This window comes from Parasteatoda tepidariorum, chromosome 9 (assembly GCF_982258835.1).
Source record: "Parasteatoda tepidariorum strain Cologne lab strain chromosome 9, Ptep-v5.0, whole genome shotgun sequence".
Classification (NCBI taxonomy): domain Eukaryota; kingdom Metazoa; phylum Arthropoda; class Arachnida; order Araneae; family Theridiidae; genus Parasteatoda; species Parasteatoda tepidariorum.
Genome location: NC_141763.1, coordinates 4,528,831 through 4,540,138, shown reverse-complemented (window position 1 = coordinate 4,540,138; position 11,308 = coordinate 4,528,831). Strand labels below are relative to the sequence as shown.

Here is an 11,308-nt window from a genome sequence, read left to right as displayed (position 1 = left end):
TGTATATTATTATCAAGTGTACTTTAAGAAGAGAGTTTAAGTGGTCTTTGCATCCTTAACTGGAAGAGAGCCAGTAATGTTATGTTTCTCATGAAAAATATGGATAGTTTTTTTTCCTTCTCCAGTTCAGTCATACCTAGAGTCCAATGGGCCGGGATAGCCTGGTTGGTAGGGCGCTGGGCCCATGTCCGAGAGATAGTGGATTCGAACCCCTCCGAGTCGAAGACTCCCCGTGTAGTAAATGGTGACTGATGCACGTTAAATCTGTCGAGTCTCAAAGTCCTCCATGTTCCCATAACAAATCAATACCTCTGCGGGTACTGGATTGGAGATCGATCGTTCTCTGATTCAGATCAAAATGACGATCTGTGGATGAATGAATGAATGGATGTAAAAAGGAAGTTGTGGTTGTAGTTCATTTACGTCACACACGAGCTACACAATGGGCTATTGGTGAAAAAATTAGTAGTTTATAATACATAAATCTGGATCTCGTTTGACGCCCCTCTAACCTGGTATTCTGGGTAATCGCCCATTTTGTCCCCGGCTTAAAACGTGTCAGTTCCGTTGCTCCATATATGTATTAGAATACAACAAAATTGAGCTCTGTTAAGGTGTTCAAGATCTTTTTTACCCAAATGACCTACAAAAAAAGCTAAATCGTTGTTGTTGTTGGTGTAGTCAATTTACGTCGCACCACAGTTGCACAATCGGCTGTTGGCAATGGTTTGGGAAACATCCCTGAGGATGATCCGAAGACATACCATCATCCTCGCTTCGCTAGCCCAATGACCTGCACGCGAAGTCGAGCACTTTACGGTAGAACAGTTTAACGAGGACCCATACCGCACACCCTCGGTCCCTACTCAGACTGATCCAAGTGGTCATCCACCCGCACAATGACGGTAACCAGTGATGCTTGACTTCGGTGATCTGCTGGGGACCGGGTCTTAACGATTAGTTCACTGCGGGACAAAAAGCTAAATCAAATTCAATAACATTTTATGAAATCCAAATATGATTCTAAAGACCATTGAATTCCGCAGCTGCTTTGATCTGTTTGGTCCAATTTGCTGGTTTGTTTGGTCCAATTTGCTAGTTTGTTTGGTCCAATTTGCTGGTTTGTTTGGTCCAATTCGCTGGCTTGTTTGGTCCAATTTGCTGGTTTGCTTTATCCAACTTGCTGGTTTGTTTGGTCCAATTTGCTGGTCTGTTTGGTCCAATTTGCTGGTTTGTTTGGTCCAATTCGCTGGCTTGTTTGGTCCAATTTGCTGGTTTGTTTGGTCCAATTTGCTGGTTTGTTTGGTCCAATTTGCTGGTTTGTTTGGTCCAATTCGCTGGCTTGTTTGGTCCAATTCGCTGGCTTGTTTGGTCCAATTCCCTGGTTTGTTTGGTCCAATTCGCTGGCTTGTTTGGTCCAATTCGCTGGCTTGTTTGGTCCAATTTGCTGGTTTGTTTGGTCCAATTTGCTGGTTTGTTTGGTCCAATTTGCTGATTTGTTTGATCCAATTTGTATCTTCTTTTGACATTCTCGCTACTTCTTCCATTGGAAGCAAACTCCTTAGATGGAGCGTCAATTCATCTGAGATTCTACATTAATTGAAGACCCCCGATTATAAGTGAACATCAGGCCAACTATTCGGGGGGGGGGGGGGGGTTTCAAACGTTAAATTTTATAAACTCATTCGTAACCAATTCCCTGACAATTCCGAGTTAACTCTGGTATGTATAGATTGGGAAATATTTGTTATCCCGAGTATACTCGGGCACAGCAGAATTATTCGTCAGAACGTTTTGTTTTATCACTTTTTTATTCGGCCGGAAGCAAAACAAAAAATAATCATCTGCTGTGGATTTTGTCAATATTTGTTTGGGGGGGGGGGGTGGGGTGATCGGTAGTGCGCTGGGCCCATGTCCAAGAGTTCGTGAGCTTGAACCCAGCCGGCTGAAGACTCGCCGTGTAAGTTGAATTTATGAACTGTTACAATTGACCCCGTAAGTGGGGACAATTGTAACAAGTGCCCGACTGTCAAAAATTGTTAATAACTAATATAATAACATTTAAAATAAGGTTTTTTTTTCTAGTAGAGGATAGTCTACTTTACTCGTCTGTCAATTAATACTAATAATCATACATGGCAGTACTTTTACTTTCGTTACTTGTACCGCCGGTACAAGTAAAAAGTACGTACTTTTACTTGTACTTCGTTACTTTTTAAATTTAGTACTTTTACTTGTACTTTCGTTACTTTTTTAGGGAAAAAGTAAAAGTATTTGTAACGGAAATATCGAATGAAATCGTTACTTTTTTCTAAAACTCGGTAAGCTTTCTTAAAAAAAAAAAAAAAAAAAAAAAAAAGCTGTGAATGCAATATATATGCATTCACAGCTAACTTCGTTTTTAAATACCTTCTGTTTCAACTTATACACACATTCAAATATTTTTTACTAGCTCAAAGATCACAAAGCTATCTGAAACCCCGTGTTTGCTTTGTTTATGTTTGTGTTTTTAAAACGCGTTTCTAAAGGGTAAAACAATTTTAAATCAATGGTAATTTAATTAAACAAAAATAATAAACTAAAAATTAAAGTCAATAGATAAAATTTCGTTTTCGTGCAAATCCATAAAAAGTTTGATATTAAAATTATATTTGATTTTAAAATTATATTATACGATTATATTATAAAACTATATTATAATATTCCTCCGAATTTAAAAATAAATTAATATCCATAACTTTCAAAATTAAAAATAATTAAATAAATAACAACAATTTTGCAAAAACATTAAAGAACATTAGAATATTATTCATTAAAATTTTAGGTTACTTTGAATTTTCGATTTCCTACAAATGTACTTTTAAATCGTTACTTTTTTTGTTTAGTACTTGAACTTTTACTTGTACTTTTTACTCGTTACTTTTTAAAATAAGAACTTTTTACTTTTTACTCGTTACTTTTTTTAAAAATACTTGTACTTTTACTCGTTACTTTTTAAAAGTAACGTTGCCATGTATGCTAATAATGTATTGAATTTTTTGTTGGTTAAAAATAGTTAAGTAAAAAATTTTACAATTGACCCCACTCTCCCCTACTGATCCAGGAGTTTCCTTATCTTCTGGATTGGATTCAAAATGACAAGACTACGCGTTGAACATTAGTAGTCGTAAACCCAAAAATTGGGTCCGCTGTTAAACGACGGATAGAAAATAAAATCAAATATTTGTTTGGGTGTTTATGGGACTGCAGACGTGTTTTGTACAATACGATGATCGATGAATTGACATAGAAGAACGAATAAAAGAAATGGCGTTCGCGAGTGACAGTAATGCAGATGATTTTTCGGATCATGAAGATGTGAACATATACAAAGACTCATATTCAATTTTTTTTCATTTGCCCGAGATCATTTGGGAATTGATGGTAAATTATATATTTTTTTGCACATAAATAAATTAAAATGTCAATTTGGAACTTGTGTATTATGTTTTGTTTTAGTTCTTTGTATTTATTAATGAAATTAAAAAATGTGTTGATCTTTTGGATTTTTTTTCTTCAAAAAAAATGGTTGTGTATTTGAATAGGGTTCAATTTCTTACACGTCTTTTAAATACACGCAATAACTGACGATAGAGCCGCGATGGCTCAGGGGAAAGAGCGTTCATCTTCTAATGAGGCGAATCGGGTTCGAATCCCAGTCGATACGATCTTCGCATCCGACTTGCAAGGACCACAGTGCTGACGTGAAATATCCTCAGTGGTAGACGGATCACGGTTGAGAGTCCCCTTGCCGTTAGGCTAAACTTGGAAGGTTCTCGTGGTCTTCCTCTCCGTGTAACGCAAATGCGGGTTGGTTCCATGAAAAAATCCTCCACGAAGGCAAATATCTCCCAATACTCTATCCAGGAGGTCCCTTGTCTTCTGGATTGGGTTCAAAATGACTAGGCTACGGTGTTGAATATTAGTACACTGTTAAAAATTTCTTTCCAAAATTACGGTAAAATGAACGGCAGCAGTCTGTCCATCCGATGAACCGTAAAGTTTACGGTTGAGAAAAGTTATTTACCTTTACAGATTTAATACTGTTTACAACTAACACGGTTAAAAAACAATGTTAACAAAACTAAACGGTTGTGCTACTGTATACACCTAATACAGTTAATTTACCAGGTCTAAAGAATTTAATTGCTTTATAACCGTATAGTTCAGTATTGTTTAATAACAGTAAATATAAAAGTCTATGGTTTAGAAACTATTTACAACATCTCGGGCTAAAGAGATAACTATTATTTATAACAATAAAATAGAATAATTGTTTTATATGGAATGTCACTGAATATGTATGGAATCTTTATGATTTATTTTCTAATTGGAACTAATACAGGTAAAAAAAAATAACATTAAGCCGTTTATAAATTTATGAGACTAAAACATTGAATTACGATCAGAAGATGCAAACAGCTTATTAAAACTGTTTAGTAAATTGTTAACTCTATAATATTAGTGACCAAGATTTCAGAAAACAGATTAGGAGCTGAAATAGTTTAAATTTTTCTAAGAAATATGAAAATAGTTCGCAGCTATAAAATTACTCTGGCGGAGAAACTTAATAAATTTAATGGTAACCTAAGGCCTGTCGGGTGACCATTTTCTTAACATTGCTTGTCTACCTGAATAGGAACAATACAACAACAGGGTCCTTATTGCTCGCTTGGCATAAGGCCAGTAAGAATGAAATTTTCAACAGGTTAGATACTGAACTTCAAGATATATCATTTAATGTATACGAAAACAGAATATAAATGATAATTAGAGCAATTAATACCACAATTTTTGAAAGTTAAGTTATTCTCAAAACTAAACACGATAATTCTAACATCAACTGTTTCAACTTTTTAAGTAAAATAAAGTTTTTTATTAAAACTTCATAAACATGTTGATAAATTGCAGATAATGAAAAGAAAACAATTACAAATAACAAAAATGACTTTATTAATTTCTACAGATCATTTCATATAAGCAAAATAAACACCTTTAAACACTTTTTTAGAATGTTACGCATTCTGTGAATGAAGGAAAGAATAAAAAATTGATGAATTTATTAATGTCGACAATCTTTCACCCAACTGTCAAAGATAGAAAGCTTAAAATCTAAGGGTGAATTTCTGATAAACAATCTTTTCCCTTTCTACTTTGGAGCCAGACACTGGATTTATTCTAACAAAGCACCTGAAAAATATGCTAAAATTAGTAAAAAATAATTTTATGTACATCAATTTTCTTGGGCTTCAGAAACAACTATAATTATGATAAAATTCAATATAATAGCAAACTGACTATTTCTATTGAAAATTTTGCAAGACAAACATTACTGATATCAATATTCCAAATACTGAATTTTAAGAAACAAATTTAGCCAAAATAGAAAACCTTGCCACACCATATCTCAAATCTCATATTGTGGAAAATGAAAAAAAAAACTCCACGAAGTCAAAAATATTTTCAATACTATTTTAATACCAAGTTTTCATGGAGAATCCTTTTATTTAGAAACGCTCAACATACGCATATGTAAGAAAATAAAAGCAAAAAGCTAAAAAAATGGCTATCAACAAAAGCAACTGAAAGGCAAATTAGAAATTACCATAAACATTTATACAAATTGACAAGTTTATTATTAGTTATAGACTGTTAATTATTAGAGAAACCAGTTAGTTGTTAGTAAACTCAGCACAGAAAGGTTGACCAAGCCAAATGCAACTTGATGCAAAAGTTAATGAACAAATTTATTTTATTACCTCGGAACTAGATTAAAAAAATGCGTAAATATGTGTTATCTGTAGCAAAAAGAATCTATTCTCAATCAGTATGAACACTTAATGAATAAAATTGATGCATAGCATATATTCAGCAGCTTTTTAAGCTCTTAAAACATAATACAACACTACTGTTTTAGTGACAGCCTCATTTTGTTTAAAATATTTTACTGACATAGGAATTGTAACTTTCAGTTATTTCTAACATTTTAGATATGACATTTTCACATGAGAAAGAAAACAATTATAGAATATTAGAAAGTCACATACATTTGTTTAACAGACTTAATCTGCAAACATTTTTATATTAATTTAATCTATTAAGAGTAGAGCATAATAAAAATTAAAAAAAAGGCGAAGGCACATCCAAGCAGAATCTGCTGTTAATTTGTATAACAAAATATTTAAAATTTCTCTTAATTAAACTTATTTATCATAATATTTGATTTATTAGTGATTTGATTTCAGTGAAGAAAAAAAAATCGTGAGTTAAATCAGAGCTTCTAATCTTTAATCAGGGGTCTGTCCAGACATTTTGTGAAAGGTCCGTTTTTGTAAAATTGTGAAAAAATTACTCGTAATTTGTGAATATAAAATAAACGTTAAGTCACATTCTTTCAACCAGGGTCCGCTTTTGTGAATTTGTGCAAATAGGGTCCGTTATTGCAAAAAAACTTTTTCAAGGAGTTTTTAAATTGTAAAGATATACAAGATTATGCTCAACACTGTATAATTATAATTAAAAAAATTAAATTTTTAAAAATAAACAGCAATTGCAGCTACTAAATTAGCGTTGCAACATACAGATATTTAGTATTTAGCCTATACTGCTGAACGCAGAATATTCATTTCGGACGAATAAAGGAAGAAGCGTCTACCGAAGACAAAATTTAGTTCGTTTACTTCTGTCTTTCTCCCCCCCCCCCTTCTTGGGAAGGGTTTTTAACAAAACAATAACGAAGATAAACAAATTTGTGAAGGGTCCGTTTTTATGAAAAGATATTTTGTGAAGGGTCCGTTTTTATGAAAAGATATTTTGTGAAGGGTCCGTTAACGGACCCAAATTTCTTCTAAACAGACCCCAGTTAATTTAAGTTGTTTGCATTATGATAAAAAGCACAAAATAACTGATGGATTATCCCTTAACTGAATTGAGATTCATTTGTAATTAGTTAGAACTATTTGAATTAATAATTAAATTTTAATCATAAACAGCAATTCTGATAAGATATTGTTCCAATCATAGGTTTATTTAAAATATAATTGGTTTTAATGAATAATGTATTGAAACACACATCAGGTAAATTTTTGTGCAACAATTGGAAGAATGGTATAAAAAGTCATGCTCATAAGTCTTGTGGCATTCTAACGATTTGCTAAAACTTTCTTTTTTTTTTGCTCAAGAACTTTAGAGCTTAGGGGAGGGGGGGGGAGAAGAAGAAAAATACAAGAAAAATCAATAAAATTTTTAGTACCTCTAATATGTAATAAGACGCAAACCCAGTCGCTACAGCTACTGCATCTTTAATTTTGGTGTTCACGGCTATGCCATCCATAGTTCCTCACACCTCAACATTGATGTCCCTAAAATTAAAAAAAAAATTAATAACAATGAGTGATATGAGAATAAAAAAATACATTATCTTATAAATTAATTTATAATTTTCACAAAATTTTAAATTAAAACATTTCTGAAAACATTCAAATGCTAAGACAACAAAAATTAGATATAGATTATTTCAAACGTGTGGAGATACATCTCCCAGCAGTGAGAAATTTCATAAAATTCTAATTAATTTTCTCAATTATTAATAAAAATATCTTGCAACATTTATTCTCATGAAATTCAATATGCAAGTTTAAATAGGGAGAGAAATATCCCAGATGAATTCTTTTAATTCTTTTAATCATTTTTCTCTTTTTAAACAATAGCTAAAATTAAACTTAAAATATATTGACATTTTTAGTCACTGGCAAATTGAAACTCTATGTTTGTGGATCACACAGTTACCTAAGACATGGATGCTTTGCTAGCGATTGCAGATCAAGTGGTTTGAAGACCTGAAAGAAAATTAACTATTTAGATGTACCTACACTAAGTACATACGTAATAAGTTTGAAATACATTTATATTTAAATAAACTTATTAATAGTAAAACAGCAAATTAATTTATTTGCAACTAACGAGTTACACTTAAACTTAACACGGAACTCATGTCTATGAGTTGACATGTGGAGATAGTACACTCTAGATGAGTAACTTACATAATTACATATATTGCAATGATACATTATAAATTTTGCTTTTAAATTATTATTCATCACATTTTCAATTTAGCCTACATTTCACTTTTTCAAACTGTAAAAATATATAGCACCTTGCCTCATTACATTAAAATAACTTAAAATGAATTTAAGTAATAAAAATGAACACACTAGATATGTTGTAACAGCAATTAATGGGATAAAAGCTAGAAAATAAAGACTAAATCATGAATATGAGAATTTTAAAAAGGAATTAATTGTGTAAAATTACTAAATACACTACTACACTTTACAAAAACAAATAAAAACTAGAAATTTTTTTTAATTTGACTCTTTTTTAAATATTTAGGTATGTTTAGGTTTAGTAGTCGGCCTGAAAAAAAAACACAATAAATAAATAAAGACATTTTTTGTACATAATGGATGTACCAGACTAACTATAACTGAAATAAAAGGCTGGGATAGCTTGGTCGATAGGGCCCAGGGCACATGTCCAAGAGTTCGTGGGTTCGATCCATGCCAGCCAAAGACTCTATGTGTATGTAAATGGTGACTGATGAACATTAAATCTGTCGAGTCTCTAAGTCCCTCATGATTTTATAACAAATCAATACTTCTGGGAGTACTGATCCAGGAGTTTTCTTGTCTTCTGAATTGGTTCAAAATTACAAGGCTACGGAGTTGAACATTTGTTGTCATAAACCCAAAAATTGGGTTGGCTGTTCAACAACGGATATAAAATAAAGTATAACTGAAGTATAATTTGCTCCACTAAAGTGCAAGAAAAGCAATTTCAACATAAAAGAAAAAAAAAACTATTTTTAAATTCAAAACCTACTATTTTTAATTATTATTTTGTTTAGAAGAGAACACTTTAACAATTTCCAGTATAATTTTGTCAATATTGTACAGTATTGTGCAAAATTAACAGTCAGCACCTACTTCAAGGCACTAAACATAACAAATGGCAATTCGCTAGCTAGTTGTCACATTGTCACTTTTTTCATAAAAAATATGCCTTTTACTACTATTTTAATAAATTGGAATCATTAAGAAGACTTTATAATATTCTGAACTTTATTTTACGGTTAATTCGCAAACTATCAATCAAGGTAGCATTAACCTCTTTTGCTGTTTCAATCAGATAAACATTTAATATTAGTTATTACCAGTCAGTTTTTTTTCTCGATAAATTTATTAAAGCAATGAGTTTTTGAGTTGGTTCATACTATCAAAAGTAACCAGAATGTCATCAAGTTCATTTTAATATTTAGTATAGAACAGAACTAATCAAAACTTTTAATTTATCACAAGGTCAAATGTTAATTATATATATTAAGGTAAAAAAGACTTCTTAAAATAATTTAGGGAATAAGTCCATACAAGGATCTGTGCTGCCACTATCACCAATGTGCCAAATGAATTTCAAACTACCAAATTTAGGATAACAAAATAAGAATCAGAAAAAAATACGACTTACAAATAAACTACAAAGATACAATAATAAATTCTTAAATAATTGCAGTCAATAAATATTATGCGACTTAGGAATTTTTAAGGCGACAAACCTGAAATGAAGTATCTGTTTACAGTCGATGGTAAAGTATTTGTGAGTTATTTAGCCAATATCTTTGAAAAACCGAATATATTAAATAAGAAACTTCAAGGAACCAATAAAACTCTTGTTGATGCAAAAACGAAGATATTTGGCTTCATTACCCTTATTGAGTTATGTGAGAAATATATTAACAACAAAAACTTTGAACAGTTTCATTGGCTCCAAAAATGTGAAGTAAATGATACCGCTTTACTTGTTATTGTCTTTCATCTGAAAATTCTATCGGCTGATTTAAGAGAAAGATATTCTGATTTAAAACAAATTTATTTTCCAACATGGATGTTGCAGTCCATGTTAGTGGATTTGTCTGATATATCAAGAACTTGCAGAAATGGAAAATGATTAGTCAGTTAATACTTTATTTAATATGAAATGAGTGATGTCATGGCTTCGTGAGGAAACATAAAACAAATACCCAAATTCAATCAAATGTGCAAGAAAACTATTGTTACCGATTCCATCTTCATATTTAGCTGAACGTGGATTTAGTGCTGTAAATCATTTCATTGGTAAAAAAAAGAAATCGTCTGGATATAACACAATGGGGAGACTTGAGACTGAAGCTAACCAAATTGGAACCTAAGATAAAATCTATGTGCAGCAAGCATCAAGGGCGAGAATCTCACTAAATTAAAATATTAAACTATTATAGAAAAATCTTTATTAAAATTATTTCGAATTTGAATTTTTCATTATATGTTCTGAAAATTTACTTATTTTGTTTCGCTAACAATTTCCTAAGTTTCTTAAGTGAACAATTCGATTTTCTTATATTAAAAATTATGTATATGTTACATAGGGGGGCATAAGAATTTTAGAAACGCTTAGGTGGGACATGGTACAAAAAAGGTTGGGAAACACTGTATTAGACTTTCACGAATAATATTTCTTATGCAATGAATAAACTTTAATAGTAATAATATATTTAATTAAGAATTGTGCTTTCATTCGAAAATCAAAGTTCGTTGCTAGTAGAATATTAAAGTGCAATGGCGTTAAATTAAGCACATTATGAAAAAATTACAGCATTAGCGATTTACATTTAAGTTTTTTAGTAATAATATAACGATCAAAACAAATAAGTTGCTGAATACAAAAAGTAACTATCGTTTTTCTTCAGAAAAAAATTACTTATCACTTGACACTGCATAAGAACACATGTACTCAAAATTACATTTTTACGAGGGATTCAAACTTAAATACAATATATAATAACATGAAATAATTGATGATGAAATACTTACTTTTTGTATCTTAGTCTTGCTCGATGGTGATGGAGATCCCATGCATCCCATCAAAGCTCACGCGATATGGAATAATATTTACATTTCCATTATCGCATGAGCTTCTAACGCTTCTCTATGGCGAAAGACCTAGATGGCGCGAATAAATTTACTGTTGTTTTAACGTATTTGGTTAAAATGATCAATCGGCGGTTTTTCTCAATGTTAACTGTTTGAATGCCATATTTTTTACGTTTATTCTACTGTTTTGGAAAAATATGATAAAATAACAATTTAATAAATTGTTATATAACTATTTTTCTCAGAAATTTCTATCAGTGCAGGTTGGCATAGTTGGTTCGGTAAAATTCTGGTTGTTTGACCAT

The 11,308-nt window shown here is 31.3% G+C and overlaps 1 long non-coding RNA gene across 1 annotated transcript; it reads right to left on the bottom strand.

The window, feature by feature from the left end:
* Nucleotides 1–4,989: 4,989 nt before the first annotated feature.
* Nucleotides 4,990–11,007, bottom strand: LOC147803268 (uncharacterized). The gene is made up of 3 exons (XR_015428979.1): nt 10,944–11,007; nt 7,292–7,400; nt 4,990–5,229 (listed from the first exon to the last, which is right to left on the bottom strand). It is a non-coding gene; the product is annotated as an uncharacterized LOC147803268 (long non-coding RNA).
* Between the last annotated feature and the right edge of the window lie 301 nt (nt 11,008–11,308).